The sequence below is a fragment of the Manis javanica genome, chromosome 8 (genome assembly GCF_040802235.1).
Source record: "Manis javanica isolate MJ-LG chromosome 8, MJ_LKY, whole genome shotgun sequence".
Lineage (NCBI taxonomy): Eukaryota > Metazoa > Chordata > Mammalia > Pholidota > Manidae > Manis > Manis javanica.
The window spans coordinates 26,127-45,610 of record NC_133163.1 but is presented as its reverse complement, the minus strand read 5'-3'; the positions used below and the strand labels follow the sequence as shown (position 1 = coordinate 45,610).

Genomic DNA, 19,484 nt, shown 5'->3' with positions numbered 1-19,484 from the left:
TGACTATAATAGACAGCTTCCTCCTGAGACTCTGGGTCACACCCCCTTGCTAATTCCATTATTTGCATCATTTTGTTATTATAATTCCTTGATTACTTATGAACTTTGTTCTATATTCAGTAGACCTAGGTTGTTGTCTACACATAATGACCTCTTTTCTACCCACTATATTTTATACTTTTCAGTTTAATACATCCTCAGGCTCTGTTTTGACGTCTGACTGCTGACACCTCAAGGCTCATTCCCCCCACTCTCTCTGCCCACACGTGGAAATATGATAGAAAGCACAGCTCCCCTCCCTGGATGCCAGTGGGAGACGGAAAGCACAGAAGCCCTCCTGGATCAGGACCCTCAACCCTTCCCCCTGACCCACAGTAATCTTCTGGGGAGTCTCCTTTCCCATCATTCTCCATGTTTCCTGATCAGACTGGACATCCCCCTGAAGCTCCTGTGGGTGCAGTGCCCTGCACGGTGCCCACTCCAGCCAGCAATGCCCACATGGAGCCAAGACCATAAGCACCCCACCAGGGTTTCTCCTTTGGCTTTGGGTTCATGAGGCATCTGCAGTGTGATGCCCATCAGGCACTTCCTGAGCTGCTGGTGGAGTGCAGGTCCCTGAGCATCTCTGGGCTGCACTGTGCAGGCCAGCTGACCTCTCTGATATAGTGAGCTGACTGGTATAAATTGGATAATTAACTGGTTTTCAGGGACATGAGCAGACTGCCTTTTGTGTATGTGAGTATGTTTCCTCCTATTACAGTGACCCCTGCTTATTCAGAGACTGATGTGGGAAGTGCACAATCATGACTCCAGAGAGGTTCTTTGTAGAGAAAAAATATGTGCACAGGAAGCCCCCGTGATTGGAAGCCAGCCCTGAACTCCATCTGCATCAGCTGCAGGGACGGATCCTGCTCTGCGGCTCCTGGGCGCCCCCTGGTGTCCTGAGCCGCCTGTACCCGGCCTGTCCTGCCTCCCTGATGGCAGGTTGGTGGCTAGGATCACATGACCCCCCGACTCTTTGTCGTGCACAGTGATGCCTGGCCAGGGTTGGCTCTGGGAGGAAGGGTGTCCCCACCTGGATCAAGTTCTCTATGAATGCGATGAGACCAAAGGAAAACAAGGGTGAGAGGATGTGGAAAAGTCTTTTATTTCTCATGTCTCAGTCTCTCTCCAAGTGCCCTCCACCCCCCTCACTGCTCCCTGCTCCCCAGCTCTCTCCCTCTCCCGCTGTAATGGGCTCCCTTCCCCCTGCTGACCTCTGCCTCAAGGTGTAACCCCGTGGGCAGGTCCCTGGAGTCTGGCAGGCTCCTAACCAATTACAGATCTGGAGCGGAAGGAGGAGAAATGGCTGCTACTTTCCATCCTTACTGCAGACTGGCTGTCATGTGATGATGGGCAGCTCTGCCATGGGAACATTAATATGCAAACAGGGCCTTATATGCATAGCACTGTGAGGGCCAGACAGAAATTCTGGTTGAAAACTTCCATTTACCCAACAACCCACCCTTCCAGAATTCTCACTTCAAAAACTACATGTCCCCAATTTTCTGCAATAGCCCCTGTGTGAGAATCTTAGAGTGCTATAAGCAGATCAACAATATACAAATAAAGACAGAAATTATGATACAGAAACAATAAAACCATGACAACCCTCATCCCTGATGACCCAGGGGTTCAAAATCCTACTCAGGTTGATCCCAGAGCTCAAAGATTCCATGGGAGGCCAGCAGCTGAACCAGCAGGGGTCGACAGGCATGCTCAGGGTGGAACAGCTGTTGCTAGAGGGAGTGCCTGACCCACAAAGACTGCAGAAGAGAAAACATTAAGCGCAATAAGACACATGTTTTTATGATACCAACACAAGAAAATCTTGTCCCTCAGGTAAGATGCATGCAAGAGAGTGGTCCTGTGATAGGACAGTGGCAAGAATGGGGTTCCATCCTGGTCTAGGACACCAGACCTTCACCCCTGTCCCTTTGGGAGTTACAGATGGGTTGATATTTACAGCTATGGAAGGTATACTCACTAGCTGCAGTGATAAGACAAAACTCCCCATAAGGTATTTTATTTTCTGGCTGTTTGGGGTACACTTCCATGATTTTGGAGGGACACTCTGGTCTTATTCCAGGAAAACAGAGAAAGCCAGCTTCCAGGCCTTTTCCCCAAATGACAGAATGGCTAGCCATCACTGGTCCTTGTGTCAAAATGTCTGAGGCTATGCATTCTCCAGGTTGCTGTTGGAGTGAGTCACATGGTGCTTTCCTGCCGGCCTCTACTGACTTCTCCAAATGCTCCATGCAGACCTCACTGATGGGCTACAGCCCATATTGTCTTCTGCACTGGACCAAACTGTCTGCTTCATCATTCTCTTGGGATGCAAGAGAAAATGACCTGCAAGCCACTGCCCCTCAGTCACAGCTGTCTCCAGGCACACAATCATCCAGCTCACAGGCCCTTGATGGGTCGGTCTCATGACCTCCATTGCCCTGATTGTTCATTTTGCAACTGTGGAAGTAAATGTGCATGTTTTGCCCGAGCCCTACGTCATGCTCTTGCATACCAAGAGGCATGAGAGTCTCAGAATTTGTGCCAAGTGTGGGATAAACACTCTCTAGTAACATACAAAAGCCAAAACCTCTTGGAATGATGCGATATTTATATGTATGAGAATCAGAAGTGAGCATAATATTGTACACAATGTTAGATTCCCTATTCCTAAGGGAAATCAGGCTGGTTCCACTCTGACAGCTATACTCCTGCAACCATTTATAACAGTGGGGGTGCCAGGAAACCACTCAGGGTCACAATAAATCAGGGGGTATTCTGCCTGTATTCACTAGAGCCAGGAAACACTACACATTCACTGGGGAGTAATAATTTACTAAATTACTCAACATGTGGCCTCTGGTGCAAGATGCCCAGTAAGTCCTCCATGGCAGGTGCCTTGATCCTCTCCTAAGTCAAAACATAATATTCAACCATCCTCCAGCAAGGGTCCAGGCACGGTCTGCATGTCCTCCCCCAGGAAGTCCTGCAGTCACGCTGGCCAGACATGTGGCTTTGCTTCTGAATTCCATTTCTTAGAACTCTGTGGCTTGAACAACTGCGCTGGCTTTATTGCCACAGCTCTAGCACAATATTATTGGGATGTCCACCAAGTTTCACTTTTACTCCCCTCACCTTTATCAAATCAACTCACATGTGGGTTCTTAAGACCTTCATGGGGCCCTTGAAACCTCCACTCTCAGTGGCAGACCTTATCTCCTTCCATGCTCTCTTTGTCTCAACCGCTCCCAGCTCTGCTATTTGCCAGTCTGCACCCCAAACAGATCTGATTTGGGGCAACCCGGGCTGCACAAAGCCTTCTGTGTGACTGGGACATCTCCCAAGGGAAGAGGACCCCACTGTTCATCTGAGTAGGATGCAGTGACTGCTGGCCTGAGTGCCCCTGTCTCATCCTGCCAAGTTCTCTGCTGGCCGCTGTCCCTCATGAATGAACACAGACACTCCAGCAAGCGCCAGGGACACCTGCAGCTATGCCCTGAGCCTGGGTCTTGTCTTCTAAGCTTTGGCCTGTGTGAGCTCAACTCTAGCCCTGAGGGTTCCTGGGGAGGCCTTCCTCCATCTTCCCTGACTGGCCTGGTGCATCAGGCTCCCAGTGCGTGGTGCTGGGCAGGAGATGAGGACTGGACCAGCCAGCATGTGGAGGAGGCCGCTGCTTGCCAGTCCTGGTCCTGGTGCTCTCTGGGAGTGGCTGGACTGGACCCAGTTCCACCCTGTTCTGTTGTCTGGGGCAGGGCCTGAGAAGGACAGGACCTCTGTGCCTGGGGCTCTACTCCAGGCCAGCTGCTCTGTACACCATGACTCCAGCCTGTGCAGAGCCCCATCAGTGTCAGGCTGTTTCAGTGCATTCTGGTCTCCCTGTGTGTTTGGCACGGCCTTTGTCTTCTCACATGTTTGTAGGCAGAATGGGAAAGCACCTTCCCCCATGTCTGAATGCAGCATGGGAAAGCACAAGCTTGAGGACAACAACCAGTGCAGTCCTTGGAAGTTATCTGCCCACAAAAACATATCTTGTCCTTGAAGACGATCCAAGACTCCTCACATGCTGATGTGGCAGGAATGGAGAACAAAGAACATCCTGTTTATGCATTCCATGAGGAACTGAAGGAGCCCTATTGTTCTTAACTTTGCCCGGCTGCTGCTGGCGTCAATATTGTGCTTGGCTGTTTATTAGATAAAGTTATCTAAAATATAAAGTTTTCTGAAATCATGTATCTCTTTGCTGTATAAATACCCTGGTACCCAATAAAGCTTTGCTGGGACGCACAGGAGCGTCAGCCCTCCCAGTTCTGTCTGTCTTCTCTTTTTTCTCCAGTCTCACCCCCGTCTCTCGCCAGGTCTGGTTCAACTCGGCGCGGCTGGACCGCATCACCTGTGGCCACAGGAAGGCCTGAGGCAGGACCACCACCCAGGACTCCATGAACATCAGCTCCTCCAATACCTCTCTCTACCTGCTGTCTGAGCACCCAGACTTCATAAGCACTGAGGGCCACAGGACCCCATAACTGGCCCATTTGAAGAGGCCTACAGCTTAGAGGCTGTCTCTGTTACCTAGGGACTATCCAGGAACCACTGGTGGGACCCATTCTGATGTGACAGTTCCACACTGGGCCAGGGCACTGGGGAGCTGTGGGTGCTGCAGGAATGGGGTGTGGCAGGGAGGGAGTGTCTCTCCACCGTCAGTGACCAGTCATCACAGACCCTTCTCCGAGTTGTTCTGGAAGGTGGGCGGGGACCTCTGGCTGCCAGGCTTCCTTCTGCCATGTGTTAGCGGGCGCACCTCCCTGGGGTGTCCAAGAAACCCCTCCACATGGGCATCACGGGTGCAAGCCTGTGTGCAAGGGGAGGGGTGCTGGGAGAGGGTATAAGAGGGGCCTGCGCCGTGGGGTCTGCACCCTCTGTATGGCCAATGGCAGTTGAGGGGCGTGGCCAGGAAGGGACACAGGGCTGGAGCTGGGAGGTGCAGAGCTTCCAGTTTGGTACCCGGAACCTACTCTTAGGACAGCTCTGCAGATCCTGCTCGGCCTCAAAGTGAGGGTGCAGGTGACAGCGAACCCCACCCCAGATTTGGGAGAAAGTCTTCACCAGCTGCCCTGGTGTGGCAGAGGGACCCCAGAATGGCCCCACCCCACTAGCCCATTCCGGTGCCTGGGTTCCCTTCCTCTACCTACCACTTATTTCCAGTATGGTCAGGACAGCCGGGGACAGAGGGCAGGCTGGACATTGGTCTGGGAAGTCACCCTATACAGGCCCCTGCGGCCAGGGCCCCAAGCCCCCAGCACTCACCAGCAGGGCAGGTGACAGGTACTCCACCAGCAGCTTGCAGTGACTGCCCCCATGGCTGCCCTGGTCCATGCTCTGTGGGCAGGGATTGTGCAGGCCCTGCCAGCTCAGCTCCCACACTAGGACACTGGCCATGCTGGGCCAAGGCCCACAGGCTCTGTCCCAGGCCTGGTCCATTCACACCCGACCTGCTGGGGATAGGCAGAGGGCAAAGCCATCAAGCTTTCACTTTTCTGATCTGCAGCCTGGCTGAGACCCCAACACAGCCTTCAACACATCTCCGCATACAGAAAGCCCCTGGGTCCGTGAGAGGTGTGCAACTCCAGACCTCCTTGTCTGAGGCCCCATGTAGACTGTGAGCTGCAGGTGGAGCCGAGGACAGGCCATATGTCAAGCTTGCTCAGCTGCTGTCCAAGACCAGCAGCAAGCTCTGTGCTGTGCATCTTTCTCCACCTATTCTCTCTGAGCCTGGAAAGACCAGGACCATGGTCTCAGGCACCCTCACACTGTCCCTGTACCCACTGAACTTCCTTACCTGGAGGCAGCTGCCTTTTCCCACTGTGGATCAAACATCCAGACAAGGGGGTGGCATCTGGGCCCAGGCAGCACCTGCAAGGGCATCATGCCCAGGGTACTCAGAACAGGCTGGGCCAAGATCAGAGGTCCAGAAGCAGGTGCAGAGGTGGTAGAGGCTAGGCCTGGCCCTTTGGTCCTTTCAACCATCCTCAAGGGGACCAGGCCCAGCTAAAGAGGAAGACAGCAAGGTGGGTGACTGACCCCATCCTCTCTCTAAAAGGGATCCCAAGTCTGTGCTCTGGACCATCTCCCATGGGCTGGCCTCCTGAGCCCCAAGTCCAGGCCCCATGGGAGGCTGCCAGTGTGTCCCTAGACCACTTGCACCAGCTTACATGGCATTGCTCTTCAAAGACTTGGGTGCCTGTGCCCTCCCCAAACCCTGGAGCATCTCGGTGTGTAGAACCAGAAGTCTGCCCTGAATGTCCTGGCCTCCTCCCTCCATCTTGGGTTGAGGCCTCCCTGACTCCCCCCTCCTGCTCTTCCCAGATTTACTTTCTCATTGAGGCTGACCCTGCTACAGCACTCAGTGTTTTTTTACTCACTCGCTGCCCCAAGACAATGTGGGCCCTGTGCCAGCAGGACACTTGAGTGTGAGTCCACAGTGTGCAGAAGAGGGGCCCTAAAATAGTCACCCCTGTGGAATTGGCCCCCAGTGCACACTCAAGATTCTTCCTCCCCATTGGAGCTAGAGACACCCACTCTCCACCTCCAGCCAGGAGTGTGGTCTGCTTGGCTTTGACAGTGGCCAAGGGAAGAAGTGCTGGGCCCTGGGATAGGCTCTGTGCCCAGTGTGTCTGGAAAGTGACCTATCCACCAAGGATCCAGGGTAAGGCCATGGCGGTGAGCCCCAGCATGGACCCTCATAGGCTTTCTGGACAGGACTTCTTTCCAAAAGTTCCCTGTGCTGTCTGCCTTCCTCCTGCTGGAGAAGGGCCCCAAGCCTCGCAGGACTCCACCACCATGGCCCTGCAAGGATGGTGCCCATTCTCACACAAGAGGCCTGGCAGTCCCAGGCCATGGGGAGAGTGAGCTGGCCCGGCTGTGGCCCTGGATGCCCATGGGCAGCATCCAGGGCTGAGCTTCTGCCCTCCTCCTTCTGGGCCTGAGAGCAGCTGACCTGAGGTCCTGCCCACAGCTAGGCCTCGAGTATCCATCTAGTCCAGCCCAAGGGTCTTGGGGTCAAAGGAGCACAAGCAGGACCTGGGTGGGAAGCTGTAGCTCCCAACTAGACCTCATCCCTCTCCTTCATGTACCGGCCCTTACCTATCCTCTCGGCCTTCATGGCCCTGCTCCCACCCTGCCCTGCCAGTTTATGGGCCACGCCCACTCCAAGCAGGAAACCTGCAGGCTGTGGGTCTCTGAAGCCCAGGCCAGTGCTGGCCCCTGGCCTGGTTCCTCAGCTTCCTGGGTCCTCCACCCCTCCATGCCTTCTGCACAGCAGGTGGGGCTCTGAGGGCAGGGCCTGCTCCGCTCCTAGTTCCCACTATGAAAGCTCCCAGAGCAGAGTCAGGGTCCCTGCTTCTGTCTCTCCTCCCAGGGGCAGGGCTTGGGGCCCATCCTGTCTCAGTGGCTGGGACCCCCTCAGAGCACGGCCAGTGGTCATGGGCTGGTTACCCAGGGGAACATATTTGACACCTGGGACACCACCGAGTCCCCAGCCGGCTTTGTTGCTTCATCCTCACACCTGCCCCTCTGCCTCTCATTTCCCCCTGGCACTGGTGAGACAGCAAGGCCTGTGGCGCGCTCGGCCCTCACCTGAGGGGTCGGCCCTGGTGACAAGGCCCTGGGTGCCCTCCTCTTGGAGCCCTCTCTCAGACTCCTGATAGTTCTTCCATCAGTGGGGCTGTGCGGCCTGGGTGCCAGGGCAATGGGGGCGGGGCTTACTGAAGGCCAAAATACTCCCAAGCCGCGGGATCTCCCAGGTTCCTCTGGCCAAGCCACGCCCCCATAGCGACTGTTACTAGGGCAGGACAGTGGGGGCTCCTTGGTTGTGTACCGCACGTGCATGGGCGACCCTCCGCCCAGAGGGAAGCACTGGCACGCACAGGAATGTGCAGGACCCCAGCCTAGGTGGCAAGCAGGGAGACTCACTCCCACCCTAGCCAGATCCCTGGGGCGGGGCCCTGCAGGGGTGACCCCACTGGCCAGTGTGGCCCACACCTCGACAGAAGGAAATGCCGTGGGAAAGGACCCTCTGAGCCCAAGAGGTTGAAGACTCTAGCACCCGCAGCAGCTTCCCGAGTGCTTCCGCCGCCACCTGCCTGCCTGTCTTTCGCGCCCCGTCTCAGTGGCGCGACTTGGGTTGGGGTGTCGTCAAGGCGCCTTTCAGGTTGGCCAGGGGCGGCAGGGGATGGGGGCGGCCCCACCAGCCGAAACTGCAGTGCGTGAGATCCGGGATGGCACCGTGCCAGCAAACTTGGGCCGTGCATACCGCACTGCTCTTTCTTGTGAGGTAAGGAGGGTGCGTTTATGCGCTACTTTGAAAATTCAGAGATGCTAATAAAACACGTGTTTTTGAGAAGAGATAATGTGTGTGTTTGTGCTTGCAATTGGAGGTCTTCAGTTCACCCTCCTATGGGGACTTTGGGTTGGATTTGCTAGTACCCTTTTGTTAATGGGGCTTCAGTGAGCTTTTGCAGGTCTGGAACCTTGAGTTTGTGGGTGTTGTGTGAGCCAGTGGTCTGTAGTCTTCCCAAGTAGGAGGATACTGGTGGTGAGGGGTGATGCGGGGGTGAGGGACAGGCACCCTTCTCGGAGCTCCACTGTCGCAGTCCTGATGCAACAATCAAACAGGCTCACTGAGCGATGTGAGGAGACTGGAAAAAAAGCACAAGAGAACTGGGGAGAGCTGACACTCCTTCGTGTCGCCAGAAAAACTTTATTGAAGGTCCAGGGTTTATATAATGCAGTGGGGTTACATGATTCCAGGACATAGCATTATCCAATTAACAGTCAAGCACAGTATTGATGTCAGCGGTAGCCAGGCAAAGGTAGGCACAGCAGGGCTCCTTCAGTTGCTCCTGGAATGCGTGAAAAGGATGTTCTTTGGTCTCCATTCCCACCACATCAGCAAGCGGGGGAAGGGCATAGCCTGCTTCCAACACCCCACACGGGGGCTCACTAGGTAAGTAGGGAGCAGGATCCCCATATGGGGTAAAAGGCTGAGCATCTCATGGCCTGGGGTGCACCCACCGAAGTTGCCAGGCACCTGGGAGGGGCTGCACCCATCTTGGAGCCAACTGCGGGGACAGAGGTGCGGGGCAGCAGGGCCCAGGACATGGAGGGCCCAGGTCCTGGCTCAGCCTGGGCCTGCTCTGATCACCTGACCCTCAACCCGGCGCCCCTCCACCTTTCTCCAGCTGCAAGCCCGGGGGTCGTCCTGGGTGCTGACCATGAGCACCCTGAGGCTCCACCCCTGGCCGTTTCTTCCATGCTGGGGACCCTCATGGTGAGCACAGAGAAAGTGCACATGGGGGGAGCACGGGCACTACTGTTGAGACAGGGACCGTGGGTGTAATCAGAGTAGGATGAGAGCCTCTGGAAAAAGCAAGGCAGGATATATGCAGCCAGAACAATGTAACTACATGCAAGGAAACCCCCTACCAAAACTGTTAAATCTTCAGCTCTAGAGTCATTCTTCAGTGAGATCAGTTGGTGTACCCCAGATAAAGAAGAGTAGCACATGTTTATTTTATGCTAATTATTTATAATCATGTATAAGATTCACTTTAACAGGCTAAAAGGTGCAGGCCTATGTGCTGTCTTTCCTCCTTCAGATCTAATGAGGTGATTTTTCAAACTGGACAAACTAATGTAGCATGAAAGCCCAGCCATAACACAGTAAAAGGCAAGAGTCTGTACCACTGTCCATGGTTCAGGGGGCAGCACATGTGAAGTAGTTTGGAGATGGGAAAGGGGCAAAGGAGTCCAGTCTGCCTCGTGTGCTTGGCCAGCCTGAGAGCCCCTGCCCTGGGGAGCCCTTCCTGCCTGGGAACTCGTGCCTCCTTCTCCGGAGGGTGGGGCTGAGCCCTTGGCCCTCAGGAGGAGCTTGGCTGCTCCCTCATTCTTCTCCAGGAAGAGGAGCAGAATGGGGCCATTTATATTGAATACAGGGTGACCGGCCCACCCTGCCAAGTGCTACCCACCAGATAACTCATGTTTCAATATAGAAACTACTTACTATAATAGAAATTAAAATTGGTATTCGTGTAACCCACCAGGGAATGCTGTGGTCATTGGTATCCCAGCAACTACTGAAAAGAGAGAAGGAAAACCCCATTACCACCTACTCCATCTGTAAACCACATGGTATGTCGACTGTGGACTCAACCCCTGCAAGGCGCTGCCCTCTCCCTGTAAGGCAGTCACCTCCCTTTGTGCGTATCCAGGCTGCTGGTGCCACTTGTTCCATGGTAAGAGCATAACTACTCTGCATTTACAGGTCTTGGCACAACCACCCCTGTCGAGATGGATTCACTGTATTCTCGCCATGATGGCTCAGGGAGCGGGAATACCAAAGCACATGGCAGCCACACACAGGGAGCCAGCACAGTTCCTTATTGCAGTGGAGAGAGAAAATCCAGGGACGTTTCTCTTGAACCCCAGTTCCCTCATTTTCTGAGGTCTGAATGTATATATGGAGTGACATTTAGGATGTCTGTGCAGCAGAAGAAGCCAGCACAGCTAGAAACATCTGTCCAGAAGGCATCATCTTTAGCTGCCTAAAGGGCTGGAGGGTCTCCAACATTCCCTCCGTTGTCAAATCCAGCAGTGTGGGACAGCAGCCCCTTCCAACCAGGAAAGAAACCCACCCTCGACCCCAGCTGGAGCTGGTGTTGCCAATAGGATGTGAAGCCCTTGGGAACCTAACCGTGACCCTAACCCTGACCAGAACCCTGACCCTAATCTTAACCCTAATCCCAACTCTAACCCTAATCCTGATCCTAACCCTGACCCTGACCCGAACCATGACCCTGACCCTAACCCGATCCTTAACCCTGACCCTGACCCTGACCTTAACCCCAAACCCAACCCCAACCCTTCCAGCCGACGCTCTCTGAGCCTGCCAGTGTGAGCCGTTCTAAGGCTGCAAGAACCACCGCAGTCGGCCCAAACGGCCGCACACAGAAGCACACCGCATGAGCACACCGTGATTACCCAAGTCCCCATTCTGGGTGGATCAGTACTGGTACTGGGTGACTTCCAACCCCAACAGCCCCTCCCGCAGTACTCATGGTGGGCACACTTGGTGCCTGGGTGGGGCCGTCACCAGCTCTGTGCCCTGTCTGCACTGTATTCTGCATGTAGGACCCAGGCAGAGGTGGAGAACCATTCCGAGAGCTGCCCTCCTGCCTTTTCAGCCCACCTTCGACCCTTACCCCTCACCTTTGGCTCAGCAAACACTGCATGTATTTTTCCCGGCTCCCTGTGTGAATACTGCTCCCCTCACTTAAGACCTGGATTCCCGTGATTAAATCCGCCTGGTTTATTCCACTTCCGTTCTGCATCAAGGCTTGCCAGATCCCTTCTCTCCAAACACTCTGACCCAAAGACCATCCTCCCCATGGCGCTCAGAGCCACTCATTTGCTGCTGGCCTGGCTGCGCCTGCAGACACCGACGGGGCGGGAGGAACTGCGTGACCCCGCCAGCTCCAAAAGCAGAGGCGTGGGCGCAACACTCACCCCGTGTCCTCTATGGAGAGCCTGGTGGCAACCCACGCCCCCATGCAGATGGTGGGGACACCTGCAGAAAGACACCCGGTCATCCGCAGCCCCAGCTGGTCACCAGAGGCAGACCGGCAGGGACAATGGAGCTGTGTGTTTCATTGGCCAGTCCGTCAGGGACCAGGGCCTTCTGATGATGACATTAAACAGAACCACCTCATAAACAGATGCCAGCTCATGCCCAGGCTTCATTAAGGTGTGAAGATGAGTGTGTTCTAAAGCTGAGTGCCCACTGTGCATCAGGAGCACTTGTTCAAGTGCAGGGCAGCTGTGCTCCTGCTACGGGGCACCCTGCCCCTCACAGTGGAAGGGCTTCCTGCCTGTCCCCCCTTTGGGCACACTCCAGGAATGTGAGCGCAGTGCAGTTTTAAACCAGCTTACTGGTTTAAAGATCCACTCTTAAAAGGGATTGCTGCTTTTAATCATTAAATTTACCTAGGAGTCCTGAAGAAATGGTAATATGTTGGCTGTTAGAGTCTCCTAGAAAAGCTCGCCCCAGTGTGACCTGAGTGCACCCTACAGGGGGAGCAGGGGTTCTCCAAGCTGAAAAGTACCCCCCAGGTCAGCAGGGAGGGGTCAGGTCTAGGGTGGGAGGGCACTGGGCAGCTTGCCCCATCCGATCAGGAGGTAAGCTGTGAAGCGGTGGCGGGAGCATGGCCACCAGGAGGGCATGCAGGTGCAGCCCTCGGCCAGCAGCCAGTAGAAGTTGGACATGACGCAGTCCTGGAAGAGCACCAGACTCAGCCTGCAGCCACCCTGCGGGGTCACACACCAGCACGGGCACGGCCCTGAGCGCAGCACATGGCAGGCCGAGCCACCCCTCAGCACCACACCCACTCTGCTGTGAGGAGAGGAGAGAAAGTGGGGAGTGGGTTTGCACAGCCCCCACAGGTACTGGCACCTCAGACAGCCTCCAGAACTGTGCTCAGGGCTCCCTGCCTCCCTCCCTGCTCCCTATTTTCCACTCAACCCTCCTCCCTCTGTTCTTCCCAAGATCCACTCTTGAAAGGGATGAAAAAATAAAGGGAAAAGCAAGAGAAACTGGCAATTATTTCCCCAGGAGTTGTGGAAGGGTTTTCTCTGGGGAGAAAACTGCACAGGATATAAAGCATATATATTTAAATACAATCTCTCAGGCCTTCACATAATAAATGAACCAGGTGTTCGAACTTCATATGGAAACACCAAATTGCTGCTTTTAATCATTAAATTTACTTAGGAGTCCTGAAAAAAAGGACTTTAATTTCTGTTCTCTGTCTCTGCAGACTCCCCCTAAAATTACCATGTAGCTGTGCTTCTATACATCCATACATGTGAATACACTTTCACATTTATGTGGATACACTGACATGTACATGTGGGCATGGACACATGTGGGATGGATATGCCTACATAATGCAGACACACATGGCATGGATATGCTCACACGTGCATGGACACCCACGTGGGGCAGATGTAGATACTTTTATATGGCATGTGGACGTATGTTTATATCCACTTACATACATACTTGTGGGGTGCTTAAAGGGACCCTATTGGGCTGCAAGGACTTTGGCTGACACTCCTCAGTCCTCCAGCCTGCCTGCCTCCTGCCCAAGGCCTCTGAGGAGCAGCAGAGGGAAGGGGCACTGTGTACTCAGGCTGGGACCCTGAGTCCTACTGCCAGGGCCTCATGGACACAGAAATTCACGTGATAACAGCTACAGACATGGGAAACTCGCTCCATAGCCTGTCAGTGGGGCAGACACGCAGTTGGGCTAGGTATGGATGGGGAGGCACGCCCTGCCAAACCAGCACAGGCTGCAGCTGTGAGTGGCGGGTAGAGCTGCCAGCTCTCTGGCCTTTAGGAAAGCGACCCAGTTCTAAGTGTGAGTGTTCACTGCACTGCTTTCCTGCAGAGCTCCATCTGACAGAGATGAGGTGCTGCACTTGAAGATGTGTGTGCCAGCAGGAACCACAACAGTGAGGCTGTGCCTGCTTGGTGGGATGTCACAGCCACATGCTGGGCTGCAGCGCCAGTCAAAGGAAACACTGACATCCCCTGGGCTTGGAGTATTTCCACAACATCCTGTTGAATGAGGAAGAAGATGCAGAAAAATGGTCTTTAACATGATTCAATTTTCTTGTGAAAACTGCAAATACTGTGTCTGCAACTGGTCCATTTTCTCATTTAACATCACCACACTCGAGGACTGCAGGGGTCAGGGTGTGACACTTCCAGCTAGCCTCATCATCAGGGGCTACAAACCACACCCCTCAGGGTTCTCGATGGCATCCCAAAGATATGGGGGCAGAGCTTGCCCAGGCCAGTGGCGAAAGCAGCAGTCCTGACCTGCCCAGCCCTGGTCTGCAAGCCCCACACGCATGCACCAGGGTGGAGGGGAGGAGCCCACCTTGGCTAGGGCTGCCACCACAGGTCAACTTCCAGTATGGCTGTTCATGCTCTCTGGAGTGTGGTTTTCCAGGGCAGTTGGATAAAAACCAGACAAACCAGAGCAGAGGATCAAGCCCAAGCACGTGCAGGGCTGGCAACCCTGGGAAATGGCAATCTCCAGCTCCCTTTGTGATACAAGAGGCCTAAGCCCATGAAAGGAGCAGGAAAAGCCGTGTGTCTCCTGGGCTGCTGTAGGTAAGGTTTGCTGTCACACCTGGACGTGTGTGTTCACTCTAGGCCCTATGGGAATGTCAGGTGGTTCTCTGGTCTCTGGGAGCCTAGTGACATCTGTAGTTGCTGATTATGATCAAGCAAAACAGGATTTTTTTTGAATGTGTAAAATACCATTCAGACAGCAATGGGGCCAGCACAGAAAGTGGGCCTCAGCACAGGGGTGTGCTTGACACCTGGAGCCCCTGCTGCCCTCAGCCTCAGGCAGAGTTGCGTGTCTGTGGTGATGCCCACAGGGTGGTTTCCTGAGTCCCATTCACAGCTTCTCTGCACTTGAGGATGTAGGGCTCCCACAGCACCACACAAACCTCAGGCAGGTGGTCCTTCCAGGCATGGATGCAAACACAGGAACTGAGTCTGAAGGGCACATGCAGTGGGTACCTCACCCGCTGTGCCTCTTTGCTCACTTCCCGTCCTCCTAACCCCTCTATCCTTTGGGCTGTGGTCAATGTGTCAGCTCGGTGGGCCCAGGACCCTCACCCAGCCTCCAGCCTGGCCCTGTGATGCACATGCTCTTCCCAGGCCAGGGGTGTAGCCAGCTCAGAGCTGGGGACTTGGGCCCTCAGGGATGGCCTTGGAAGCCTGGGCTGGGGTTCAGAGTGTCCCCAGGGGCCCCACATGCTGTGCGCTCTGGTCTCAGTGAGAATGATCTGTGTGTCCCATGCATGCCCTCTGGCAGCTGGATGATCCCAGACCACCCCGGGCTCAGAGTCAGCCATGGCACAGGCCATGCAGGAGGAGGTGGTGGGAGATGGGAGCTTCTGAAAAGGAACAGGCTCCTTCATGCCTCGGCCCATCTGCACACCCTGAGGAAAGATGGCAGTGCCTCACTGGTGGACCCACCCCAGGTGCTCTGCTTGGGGGAATGCATTTGGCTGAACCCAACTGGGAACAGAAGTGTCCAAAAAGCATAGATGAAAGAAAGGCTCCTTCTTCCCATCCACACGTGGGGCCCGAGTGTCCTGGGTAGATGGACTTACTCAGGGCTCTGCACCCATGAAGAGACGATGACAGGGAAGAGCCTTTCTCCTTCCCAGGCCCTGCTGTCCCTGCTTCATGTTCTGCCCCGTTTCCCTGCTGCCCCCTCCCTCCCTTCCTCTCCTGGCACAGGAATCTCGGTGGCATCTGGTGCCCTCCCCTCTGCTTCATGCTTTGGGGATGGTGAGGTGAGTCACCCCTGCCCACTCCATCCCAGACAGCGGTCCTCAGAGATGCTGGGACAGCCCGAGTGGCCCCACAGGCATCTCAGCTGGGCCGTGGGCCTGCAGTTGGCCAGAGCACAGCCTGAGCCCAGTCAGCAGTGACACGCCATGGGTGGCTGGGCTTCCCTCAGCCCCACATCCTCATTAACAAACCAAATGGGCGAATTGCTCTTCTGGAGGTCACTGGGCACCATTGACAGGGTCCACAGGCAAAGCCCAGTACAGGAAGGGACTCCAGCCATGGTGTGAGTGGTCCCATCCACAGGGGTGGCAGAGGGCTGGCTGGGGGCCAGCAGGGAGGGTCACCCTTGGCTTGCCCCCCCAGGTGCCATCCTTCCCCCATCCCTTGGTGTGAGGTGCCAGTCAGGACTGGCCACATGGTGGGAGAGGCTTGTGAAGCAGCTCATCAGAGGCCTGGTGTTTGTGGCTCCATGATGGGCAGTGGAGGTGGCGGGCTCCTCAGAGCTTTGAGGCCATCCAGGGAAACGCTGGTGGTTCCTCAGGGGAGACCAGCCCTTGTCATACACAGAGACTCTCCGACTTCCTGGGGTGGGATTTGTGGGCTCATGGGCATGACAAGAGTGCCTGTAGGCTGTGAGCTGATTATCCCCCAGACGTGTTCACCTGCAGCCTGATGGCACAGCTGATGTTCTGTGGTGTGGAAAGGGGTTCACTGTCTTAAAACCAAATCAGTCCGCATCTGTCCAGTGCAGAGCAACCGTGTGGCAAAGCCATCTGGCCGGAACACAAGGCAGGCCAGTGTCCTGTCTCCTTGTGGGTGAGAGGAGCCGACCTCAGGAGGTGTGACCACGTCAGGTACGAGGCACCAGAGCCCGAATGCCTGCCAGCATCCCGAGGACACCGGCGCCGCGCAGCGGAGAGGAGCCTGCGCACGAGTAGCTTGCTTGATAAGCGCCATGCCACAGTGGGCTTGGTGCTGACGACCATCTCGCATGCTCCCTGGGCCCGGTGGCTGGAGGACCACGGGTCTGCGGTGTCACCCCACTGCCTCTGTGGGATCCAGTGACTGATGTGGGTGCCCTTGTGCCTAAGCGCTGAGCCCACACTCGCTCATAGACATGCAGCTGGGCTCCCAGAGGGTGCAGGGGACTGATGGGAGCATCTCCCACACAGAATCAGGGAGATCTGGGGACAGAACGATGGCTCTGTGCTTGTCCCTCTGTGTCAGGGTTTTCCAGCCCAGAACCACTGCTGACAAGCCCCGGAAGTGGGGGAGGGGGGCCCAGCCAGCCGCCTGCCGGTGTCATCCCCTTGTCTCACCTGCAGAGCTGGGCCTGCTCTGGGCCCCCGCCCTATGACCAGGCCCATTTCTCAGCCCTGAGCGTGACCTCTTGGAGCCCATGCACCAGCTCTAGGACTTGACTTCATCACGGGAAGTGGGGATTAGAGGACGGGTGGGTCACTGAGCAGGGAGGTTGGCGGCTGCACTGCCTACAGGCCACACCCCTGCAGCAAGAGGACTCTTCCCAGAGGGGCGGCCTTACCCAGGAGGACTGTCGGTCGGGGCAGTGCCGCGTGCCGGAGCTGGAGCACAGAGCGTCATCCTTGCAGCGCCGAGACGGCTCTCAGGATGAAGGAGAGGAACAGGTTCAGGTGGGTGTGGTTGCGGGTGCAGTGCAGCCTCCTTGGGGGGAGATGGATTGTCACCCATTGACGCGGGGGCACTTTGACCCTAAGGCTTCCTTCTTTTTTAATAGAAGCTAATAATTATCTGAGTACTCCCTAGGGTGTATCGAGGATGTTTTCTGTTTTGTATTATGATAAATATTTTTGTACATGAATCTTTACCCTAATTCCTGACGAGCTCCTCAGGTCAGAGTCCTCGAACAGGACCTGAGAATGAAAGTATGGACAGCAGGGCCGGGCCCAGGCCTGCGTGACACATGCGCCTGCTTCACTGTTTCCAGCAAGGCTCATGTCAAATGCCCTGTTACTGGACTTAAGTGTCTGTGATACCTTCCATATCTAAAAATGCTCAGAACGTTTTGTTTATAACGTTCTCTTATAACACTTAAACTCTGCTTTGGAGAAGACTTATGACTTTTAATTGAAACGTCATTAGGAAAACCAGCTGCCCAACACAATTGCATTTACAGGGTAATTAAATATCAGCTCTCTAGGTTTAAGTGAAGTTTAAACATTTGGAAGAACATTAGAAATTACACCCTAAAGTGGGCTTCCTTTGTGGATCTGAAGGAGCAGCTTACTGACCACCTTCCCACCTGGGTTGGCATGAACTTCAAAGTGGGCAGGGCTTTAGACAGCAGCCAAGCAGCAGAGACCAGAAGAACTGGGGCCCAGGGAAGGGAAACACCTCCACACCTGCCCCCTAGCTGTCTCTCAGGCTGTCTGTCTCAGGGCTTAGGGGCCATCTAGGGAGCAAAGGCCCCGAGCCTGTCACAGCATCACTGAAAGGGATGTCAGCAGAGTAAGGTGCTTTCAGGGTAACTTGTGAGGGGCTGCAGTTCTGGAGAAAAGGAAAAGAGAGTCCAGGGCTCAGCAGGCGATTACCTAAGGCCTCACACTCGTTTGGGTCCCAAGTTCACGTGCTGGGTGAAATGAAGTGAAACCCAGTGGCTAAGAAAGTGACATGCTTGGAAGAAATTTTGGCAACTTCATGTACAGAATTCAAGGTCTGTTGGGTAGAGAGACTCTCAGATTTTCACTGGAAACTCTAAAGAGCTGTAACCAAGAAACAGTGATGAACCAGAAAGAATCCCGTCTTCATAAAGCCTGAAATATAGCCTCAGATCAACTTGCTCCTGACTGGTGCTCTGCCTATCTTGATAGAAAACCCCTCTGCAGTGGGATATCTAAAGCCTCTGTAATTTAACTATTTGTAATTTCAGTAGAAATAACTGGGTATGCCAGAAACAGGACCAAATGATCAACTGCCAAGTTCAAAAGAAAAAATAAATAAAAGAGACAATTTTAGAAAGACGTCCAGAACCTGGCATTTTAATACACAGAGTGTATTAAGTATACTCTGATTAATATACTCAAGTAAATTGATGAAGAGATAGAGGCTTTTATTAACAAATAGACCTGATTACAAAAACTAAGTGGAAATTTTAAAACTTAAAAAAAAAGCCCCAAATTAGGAATTTAAAAGCAGGGTCTAACATTAGATTGATAAATGAGAGTATCATGAATTGAAAATAGTCCAGAAGAATATGTCTAGAATAGAGAGAAACAAAATATTGGAAAATGGAGAGAATCAGTAGGAAATATATAGGAGGTGGTGAAAAAATTGATCATATGTGAAAACAGAGTTTCAGAAGGAGAGAAGAGAATAAAGTACAAGCAGTATTTTAATAACTATTTGACAAGAATTTTTTGAAACTGTTAAAATATAGTAATAGATCAAAGAAGCCCCATCAATCCCCAGAGGAGAAACGCAAGAAAGCCACAGTGAGTCCCACGATGGAGCAGCTGTGAGAGCCACAGACAGAGAAAACACGCCTCGAGGCACCTGAGAAAAGAGACACGTTCCTGCAATGGAACAACAGTGAGACTGGCAGCTGAGTTTTCAAAAGAAATAATGATGTACATCTTTAATGTGATGGAAGAAAATAACTGTCAATAAAGAGTTCAACACTCTCAAAACTACCCTAAAAATGAAGGCAAAATTAAGATGATCAGATAATCAAGGACAATGAGAAGTCATTACCAGTGGGATGGTGCTGAAAGAAACACTACAGGGTGGTCCTCGGCAGCAGGAGGGTGAACCGGGATGGAAATGCAGAGACCCGGGGGGCCAAGGAGCACCGAGAAAGACAGGTACGTGGGTGCCCTAAATAAATACTGACTTTAAAACAACAGTTGTATCTTATAGTATTTAAAATACATATAGAATTAAAACACATAACAATAGCACCTAAAGCATGGAGTAAATGGAGTTGTATGTAAAGTCCTTAAATCACTGGAAAGTGGTGAAATGGTAACTGGAG

At 53.8% G+C, this 19,484-nt stretch overlaps 1 long non-coding RNA gene and 1 pseudogene across 2 annotated transcripts; both read right to left on the bottom strand.

The window, feature by feature from the left end:
- Positions 1 to 1,353: 1,353 nt before the first annotated feature.
- On the bottom strand, positions 1,354 to 7,786 carry LOC140843228 (uncharacterized). Of its 2 annotated transcripts, none has more exons than XR_012120825.1 (3): positions 7,678 to 7,786; positions 5,350 to 5,537; positions 1,354 to 1,805 (listed from the first exon to the last, which is right to left on the bottom strand). It is a non-coding gene; the product is annotated as an uncharacterized lncRNA (long non-coding RNA). The 2 variants fall into 2 exon arrangements; XR_012120824.1 differs by having other exon boundaries at positions 5,350 to 5,534; positions 7,678 to 7,778.
- Positions 7,787 to 8,717: 931 nt separating this feature from the next.
- Positions 8,718 to 17,158, bottom strand: LOC140843221 (vasoactive intestinal polypeptide receptor 2-like; annotated as a pseudogene).
- Between the last annotated feature and the right edge of the window lie 2,326 nt (positions 17,159 to 19,484).